The following is an 8,942-nucleotide window of genomic DNA, read 5'->3' as shown; positions in this document are numbered from 1 at the left end:
AAAAAGTTTGGCAGGGCCTACTGAAGTTACATATGTACATATCCTGTGACCCAGGAATTCTACTCCTAGGTATATACCCTACAGTTCATGTCACCAAAATGCATATACAAGTGTGTGTATAGCAACATTGTCAGTCACTACCCCAACCTAAAAAATACCTAAATGTCTATCTACGGAAAAATGGATAGCAAAATGCAGCATATTTATATAAAGAGCTACTATATAGCCATGAAAATAAATAAACAATTGCTTCAAAAATAATGTGGTTGAATCTAACAACTATAATGATGCATAAAAGAAGCAAGACAAAAAGAATAAATACGTTCACTTATGTAACATTTAGACATAGATGGAAGAATAATATTGGGCGCTATTATATGTTATATGGGGATACGTATAATAAAACAATTAAGCAAAAATGTCATTTCCATGAAGAAATAGAGGTCACCTCTTGTAGGATGGGGAGATGCATGACCTGGAAAGGACCTGTGGAATGGAGGTAAGAACTTCCGAGTGCTGACAATATCTATTTCATTTTTTTTAAAGATTTATTTATTTATTTTAGAGGGAGAGAGCACACAAGTGGGAGGGGCAAAGGGAGAAGAAGAGGAGCCCAACTCGAGACCCGATCCCATGACCCAGAGATCATGACCTAAACCAAGAGTCAGACACTCAACCAAGTGTGCCACCCAGGTGCCCAGATATCTATTTCTTAACCTGGGTAGGAATTACATGATAGTAATTGCACAACTCCTTGCTTTATGATTTTTTATTATGCAGTTATTTATGTCTTATGTACTTTATGAGTGCTATATTTCATAATATTGTAAAATAATTTTTTTTAAAAAGTAAAGAATACCCACACAGCCAATTGGATAACTTCAGTCAACCTTGCTTTTCATCCAGTAGGGTGACAGTGTCACAGCCAGAACACTATCAAGTGAAAACAGTAGTAATAAGTTATATGATTAAACACATAGTGTGACCAGACACTATGCCTATTCAATGCTCAAAATAGTCCTGCAAGTTGAGTGTCCTTATTCCTATGTACATGTCTATAAATCACCCATCAAGTGCCTCCTTTCCAGCTTACCCAGACTTGGTCTATGTCTGCAGCCTGAATTTCTTGCATTCCTTGCAGTGCTCAATATCTAGATGCATGTAGGAGCAATGACAAGTTGGACCCTGAGAAGTCATTATCACATAACCTGAAGACTTCCTCCTTCTTTCACCCCTGGAATGCCATCTGGCAAACAGGATCCAGCTTCCTGGACCACAAGAACAAGGCAGAGGGAGGCTCTGTGAAACATGTATATCTTTATGGAGGCTTCCAGTTTCACAGAATCAGAGAGTTGAGGTCCTGCCCATGGAAATGTCTTCCTGCCTTATATTCTCCACAGTGCTTTCTAAAAAGGATCCGCTCAACTGGTTATCTGTGGATTTCGTTCAAATGGAGTTCAGTAAAATGCACTGGCACTCAGATAATCCTAGCTCACACCATAATGAAACCTGGAGTGTTTAGAATGTGCCTCAGGACCTTGCTGGGCCCCAGGTGCCACAGTGTGAACAGCAACCATGGAATGCTGTGTCACCTCAAAACATAGGTGAGGCCTCACCAAGAGGCTCCAGATTTCTGGGAAATTATGTTCTCTCCTTTAAAAACGTTTTATGTGTTAAGTTCTGTGAGAGTACTGGCAATTCTGATGCTATCTTTGGCCCTCCACCTTGTTCATGTCCTCCCTGGGGGCTATGTGTTCCCAGCCCCTTGGAGATTAATACACATAAATTAGAAATGCCTAGGGCGCCTGGGTGGCTCAGTTGGTTAAGCGACTGCCTTCGGCTCAGGTCATGATCCTGAAGTCCCGGGATCGAGTCCCGCATCAGGCTCCCTGCTCGGCAGGGAGTCTGCTTCTCCCTCTGACCCTCCTCCCTCTCATGCTCTCTGTCTCTCATTCTCTCTGTCTCAAATAAATAAATAAAATCTTTAAAAAAAAAAAAAAAATTAGAAATGCCTACCAAGGCCAGAGTGCAGGGACCTCTGCTTTGACCCTCTGTAAATTTGTTAAAGATAACATAGTCTCTCTCCTTCCCGATGCACAGATGGCACCACAAGATCTAACTAAAGGGAAGCTGTCAGTTTGGAGTGTGTAAGCCCTTTGATCTCACTACAGTGCCCTTCTGTGTGTCCCTTCACTCCATAAAATCTGTGGACTAAGGTCCAGACTTTGTGGAGAATAGTGTCCTAGCTGCCTGGATTTTGTTGCCCACCCAATCCTCCCTGTCAGTAAGTTACCCTGAATAAAATAAAACTTTGTGTAAACAGTAGAGAGTCAGCTGCTACATTTTCTGGTCTCAAAGGGCCTTGTCAGTGTGGGCCATACTTTTTACTGCCCCTCCCTCACCTTCTAACAGGTTCCCTCTCTTTTCCCATCTGGAAAAAGTGATTAAGAAAAGAAAAATTTTCCCACTGGTTTGGGTAAGCTGATGAGTTATGGCTTTAGTTTTTTCTTCCTTTAACTTGGACATTTTGAGCTCATTAGAATGGGCTCCTTATCTGTAAGGGAGTCTCCCTGTTACCTGTCAGGCTCTTCATCCCTGGGTGGTGGGATAGAATGGCCATTCAGTCCAGGACCATCCAGGGGGAAACAAGTACCTGTGTAGTCATCCCCATTTCTCCCTGCCCTAGATTTTTGCATAGTTGCTACAGGCCAGTGCAGACTAGAAAATGCCTACCCACCTGGGAGGCTCCTAGTTGCATTCCCTGCACATTGCATGCTCAGAGCACAGGGAAACAGCCCTGCCCCAGCTTTCTGTGCTTCTCCCATATCCAAACCCTATGAAGAAACAAATACGTCCAGACCTTGATGTTTTTATTTTAAAATACTCCAAGCAAAGAACAAACTATCTTTTCTTGGGTAGATCTATTTTTCCAGCCCGTTTAGGCAGAAACCTTGCAGGTCCCCAGCCCCAGTGATTGTTCAGGAATATCGCGATTTTCAACCTTGATGAAAATTTCAGTGATGTCTTTTGATAAAGTAGTCTATGAGCCAACAGCTCTTGCTATGTAAACTGATGCAAATCAATTCAGGACTGACATCCTATTCATCCATGGTCTCTTCTGAGAACACTATAGCCATGGTGATTAAAACAACAGACTTGGAAGCCAGAACCCTTGGGTTTGCCTCTGGGCCCTTCCATGCAGCTTCTTTATGCCTTAGTTTCCTCACCTGTAAAATGCAAATAACAATAGCATTTATCTCCTGGGTTTGCTGTGAGGATTGAAGGCATTTACATAAAGAGTGTCTGGCATATGAACCCGTACTGGTACCAGCTCTTGTCAAAGGAACAATATGGTGCAGTGGCTAAAAGCCTCCCTGCCTGGGTTGGCATCCGCTATTCCCTAGTTGCGTAACTTTGGGCACTTTTCTTACCTCTGTGCCTCAGGTTCCTCATCTGCCAAGTTGAGGAAACATAACAGTACACACCTGAAAGGACTGTCTGCAGGACCAACTGGCATAATATAGGTAAAGCACTTAGAACAATGCCAAGCTCAGGGAAAGTGCCAGGCAGGAGTTAATTATCATTAATGTCATGTCCACAGTCCATTAGTGGTTGCTGTTCATACTCTGGCACCTGGGGCCCAGCAAGGTCCTGAGGCACAATCTAAACACTCCGGGTTTCACTATGGTGTGAGCTAGGATTATCTGAGTGCCAAGTGCATCTTACTGAACTCCATTTGAACGAAATCAACAGATAACCAGTTGAGCGGATACTTTTTAGAAAGCACTGTGGAGACTATAAGGCAGGAAGACAGTCACTTCTCTAAAGGGGTTTATCTGCAAGGAGCACGTAAATTGTTAGCTATCCTAAGACAGCAATTGCCAGTTTCTGGGTAGTGGCAGTAAGTGCTACAGATACTTAAATGTGGCATCTGTCCCCACAGGAGAGACAAGACTCCTCGTCTCTGAAAGTTGGGACGCCCATATGACACGTGGGGAATCCTTGTAATAGCCAGGTATTTCACCCAGCAGAACTCCCTGTTTTGAAACAGACCACACAACACACAGAATTTACTTAACGACAGGGACCCTGCATTGCCTGGCTTCATCTTCACTAAATATGAGCTTCGTGTGGTCTGCGGCGTGATGGCAATTCAGTGGCAACAGATCAGCATACGCATGGCCTTACGAGGCCTTTGCTAAGTGCAAAGTGAAACGGCCCCTCTGAAAGGGATTCCAAGTGTGGCCCTAGTCACGTTGCCCTCCGTGTGTGCTGGTGGAGTTAATCGGCCTACTTGACGGGCTTCAGAATAGGCAACACATGGCGGTCACGTCCCCCTAAGTGCAGGTTTCACTGTAAAGCCTTCCGGTGCATTAAGAAAACAACCAAACCAGTAAACAAATGAAAAACACACCCATTTCCGGGCGCCTGGGTGGCTCGGTTGGTTAGGCAACTGCCTTCAGCTCAGGTCATGATCCTGGAGTCCCTGGATCAAGTCCCACATCGGGCTCCCTGCTCGGCAGGGAGTCTGCTTCTCCCTCTGACCCTCCCCCCTCTCATGTGTTCTCTCTCATTCTCTCTCTCTCAAATAAATAAATAAAATCTTTAAAAAAAAAAAATTAAGTTTTAAAAAAAAACAAAAAACCACACCGATTTCCTGAACTGACATCAGCTACTAAAAGCCACACTTCCTCATTTTCAAAAATGCAGACAGCCCTTTTCCTTCCTCCAAGTGACTCTACTTAGCACTGGCGACCCCCATGCTCCCAGCTGTCAGACCCTCATCGTCTCTGCCTTTAGTGCTTGCAGCTCATGAGGAAAGTGATGGTTGGATTCAAAGGTACAGAAAGGAAACAGCTGTGGGAGGCAGGGCCATCTTAGGCAGTTGCCTCAAGCATTTTAGCTAAACTAACCTGTCTGCTGGTTGATGTCTACCTTCCTCCCTCAGCTTACATTATGGATGAAATGTGCATTTGTGGGCCTGGCCAGCACTGTTATTCTTGGAATGTTTTTTGTTCTGAGTTCCCAACTTGTGAACACAAGCCATTTCAAGTTGGGACCAAAAGGAAAGACTTTATTACTTATAATAACTTCCGCTGTTCTTACAAGCATCTTTTCTCCATTAGGGAACATCTGCAGTTTGACAAATATGAAGAAGAACAAACTCTCTCACGATCCCTTCCAACAACTGTCTTACAGCAATAAACAAATTTCCCACTGTTGCAAAGGGGAAAGTAAAAATGAACAGAGGACAGAGGACATTAATCCAAAACTCAAGTAGCAGCTCTTCCCCATCTCTGTCTCAGAAAAAACAATCAAAGCAAATTATATCCTCATCTCTCACCCTTCAAGCAGACTGGATGGAGACCTTTCAGAAGGAGAGACCAAGGCTCTGAATAGAAACACCTAGTAGCTTGGGATCTATGACTATGAAAATTGTGTTTGGTCTAGATCCAGCATTCCCTGGCAGATGTAATCAACACTAGGTATTACATGTTCTGTAGGAATCGACACTGTAAGATTGGCCTCTTTGATCTGGTGGGCAATAAGCCCAGAGTCGATCTGGTTGTGCTCTGACAGTTTGGTACTCAGTGTTGTCACCAGTATATTCTATTATGGGCCACCTCATTATCACCAGCTCAAGTGTGCTAGAACATAGGGTTTTGTACCAGCTGGAGATAGGCAAGAAGCATGTCCTGTCTGGTCTGATTTGCCATTATTGCTTGCTTAGGCAGGCAGGGGTTTGTGTCTCATGTACTGAGGAGCAATCAAATGCAAAGTCCTGACAAGTTAGGAAGATTTTTTTTTTTTTTAAAGATACATGAGACGCCCTTGCTGCTGCCTGTAAATCTTGCAGACTTGCTGGGGATGATGAACCTACACAGATGCAACCCTAGAGGATAATCAGCAACCAGCAAATGAATCGCTCCCAAAAGAGGAAAAGAACAACTCTTTAGTATAACATTCAAGATCTGTTCTAACCTGCGCTCACCCAACTTTTTTTTTTATTATGTTATGTTAGTTACCATACAGTACATCATTATTAGTTTTTGATGTAGTGTTCCATGATTCATTGTTTGCGTCTAACACCCAGTGCTCCATGCAGTACGTGTCCTCCTTACTACTCATCACCAGGCTAAACCATCCCCCCACCCCCTCCCCTCTAAAACCCTCAGTTTGTTTCTCGGAGTCCATAGTCTCTCATGGTTCGTCTCCCCCCTCCGATTTCTCCCCCTTCATTTTTCCCTTCCTTCTCCTAATGTCCTCCATGCTATTCCTTATGTTCCACAAATAAGTGAAACCATATGATAATTGATTTTCTCTGCTTGACTTATTTCACTTAGCATAATCTCCTCCAGTCCCATCCATGTTGATGCAAAAGTTGGGTATTCATTCTTTCTGATGGCTGAGTAATATTCCATTGTATATATGGATCACATCTTCTTTATCCATTCATCTATTGAAGGGCATCTCTGCTCTTTCCACAGTTTGGCTATTGTGGATATTGCTGCTATGAACATTGGGGTGCATATGGCCCTTCTTTTCACTATATCTGTATCTTTGGGGTAAATACCCAGTAGTGCGATTGCTGGGTCAAAGGGTAGCTCTATTTTTAATTTTTTGAGGAACCTCTACACTGTTTTCCAAAGTGGCTGTACCAACTTGCATTCCCATCAACAATGTAAGAGGATTCCCCTTTCTCCACAACCTCTCCAACATTTGTTGTTTCTTGCCTTGTCAATTTTTGCCATTCTAACTGCTCACCCAACTTTCTAACCTTACAGGTACCACATGTGACAGCTTTTATTTTCCAAAGGTAGCCACCAGCCACTCCAACATATATATATGACATATGATATATGATATATAAAGTACATATAATGTGTATACACACACACATGCACACACCATTATTATTATGATGTGACTTATTATGATGTGACTACCACTTTACCCCCTGAGAGGTGGGGTCTAGGTTTCCTTTCCTTGCATCTGAGTAGGGACTTGTGATTGCTTTGACCAATAAAATATGGCATAGTGATGCTATGTGACTTCCAAGGCTTGGTCAGCAAGAGGGTATAGCTTCCTCCTGGCTCGTTCTCTTTAGAATACACATCTTGGGAGCCCTGAGCTACCATGAAGAAATGCAGTTGCCCCAAAGCTGTCATGCTGGAAAGACCTCACAGTGAGACTGCATAGAATTAGAGAGATGTCCAAGGACCCCCAGCTACTTGAATCTCCAAATGTTTGAGTCATCCCAGCCCAACCACCAGTTGAGTGAGTGATCCTCCAAATGATTACAGCCCCCGGCCTTCAAACTATTACAGTTGACACCAAGTGCAGCAGAGATAAGCTGACCCTGCTGAGCCCTATTTGAATTCATATTCATGATTGAAATAAATATGTTGATGTTTTAAGGCATTAAGTTTTGGAGTGGTTTGTTATGTAGCCGTAGAAACTGGGATAGCCCACATCACAACACTGTACTCTAGCAAGAATGGATTGCTGACTGAACCCAAAATCTGGTAAGTACTTAACAGTGAGCTCTGCCCACAGTACACAGCATCTATAGCAGATAGAGCTGAGGAAGGAAGTGGAGAAGAATCATCTATATCTGTTTCAGGCTTGTTTAGCCCAGGGAGACTTCCAAGAGACACTAAAAGTTATGGTTGGCATTAAAGGCTAAAGGAGAAAGAGCTGGAAAGGAATTAACATTACAAATGATGCTAGGTGCTCATGTACTAGTACGTATTCCCATTTCCCTTTCCAACAACTTTCTGGGTTCTACAGTATCATCCGCCTGCAGAACACATGAATGGCTGATGAAGGGCTAGACTTTAGTTAACTGAATTTTCCTGACTGGTCCAGCTTTCCTTTCTGTGAGGCCATTACAACAAAGTGCTCTAAGTTCTACCTCCAAAAGGACTTAAGTTTTTATATTACAGATGCTGGGAGGTTTTGTTTGGAGGATCCTGATCACTATAATTATCTGTGAAATGGTTTTGGGCAAACAAAGCAAGGAACTCATGGAGGTGCCCACCTTGGGCTGTGTAAAGTTAGTTTCTCTTCATCACTCAGGAGTGACACCCCACTGCTTGATGATGAGGCTGTTTTGTGGCCACTGGAAGGGCCAGCTGTCAAAGAAGACTGCTTTTCTATAGTAGCCTCAGCTCAACATGCGAACACCTCTCTCCCCAGTGCTTCATCTTACCTTATTCTACTTTACTTTTCAACTGTTTGCTATAGAATACTCCCTAACTGGAAATTTTCTTCAAAAAGCCATTGATAACTAAGACAGGAAAGTCTTGGCATTGTCATGAATGTGTCAACAGAGGTATCCTGGGGTAGGAAAAAAAGAAAAAAAAAACAACACAGGTCTGAAGCAAGACTACTCTGGATTTGAAATCTAGCTCTACCATCTTATCCTGGGTTCATAAACACTGTCATCCTCAACTTCATCATATATAAAATAAGAGTAATACCTACTTCAGAGAAATGATGTAAGAATTCAATAAGGTATATAATACATAATAGCAGGCACAAAACCATAACACTTATTAACTAATAGTTCTTCTGTTTCCTAAAAAGTGAGAATGACTTCCTAAGAACTGGGTGGGGACTCAGGTCATGCTTAGAGAACCCTGAAACATGTCAGACATGGTACCTGCCACACCCAACATCTCATTATAATTGAGGTGTTTAGGAATGTAGCTGTGGTGATTCTTAATGCATGGATGAGTAATCATTGAATAAACTGGGTGGGCACTAAACTCATTCCTTAGCCTGGCCAAAGATCCATGAGGCCCTGCCCATTGGAGGAATAATAAGGAGCCAAATCAATGAGATTATTTCCTTCAGAATCTGAATCAAATCTCTGAAGGAGGGAATAAGCCAAGACATGGAGAAGTAGGAATGCCAAGTAACAGAGACCATTTGAGCCA

Source organism: Mirounga angustirostris, unplaced genomic scaffold (genome assembly GCF_029215605.1).
Source record: "Mirounga angustirostris isolate CCGP_5_RB_7025 unplaced genomic scaffold, mMirAng1.0.hap1 SCAF_3, whole genome shotgun sequence".
Classification (NCBI taxonomy): Eukaryota; Metazoa; Chordata; class Mammalia; order Carnivora; family Phocidae; genus Mirounga; species Mirounga angustirostris.
Note: the sequence above shows the minus strand (reverse complement) of the source record.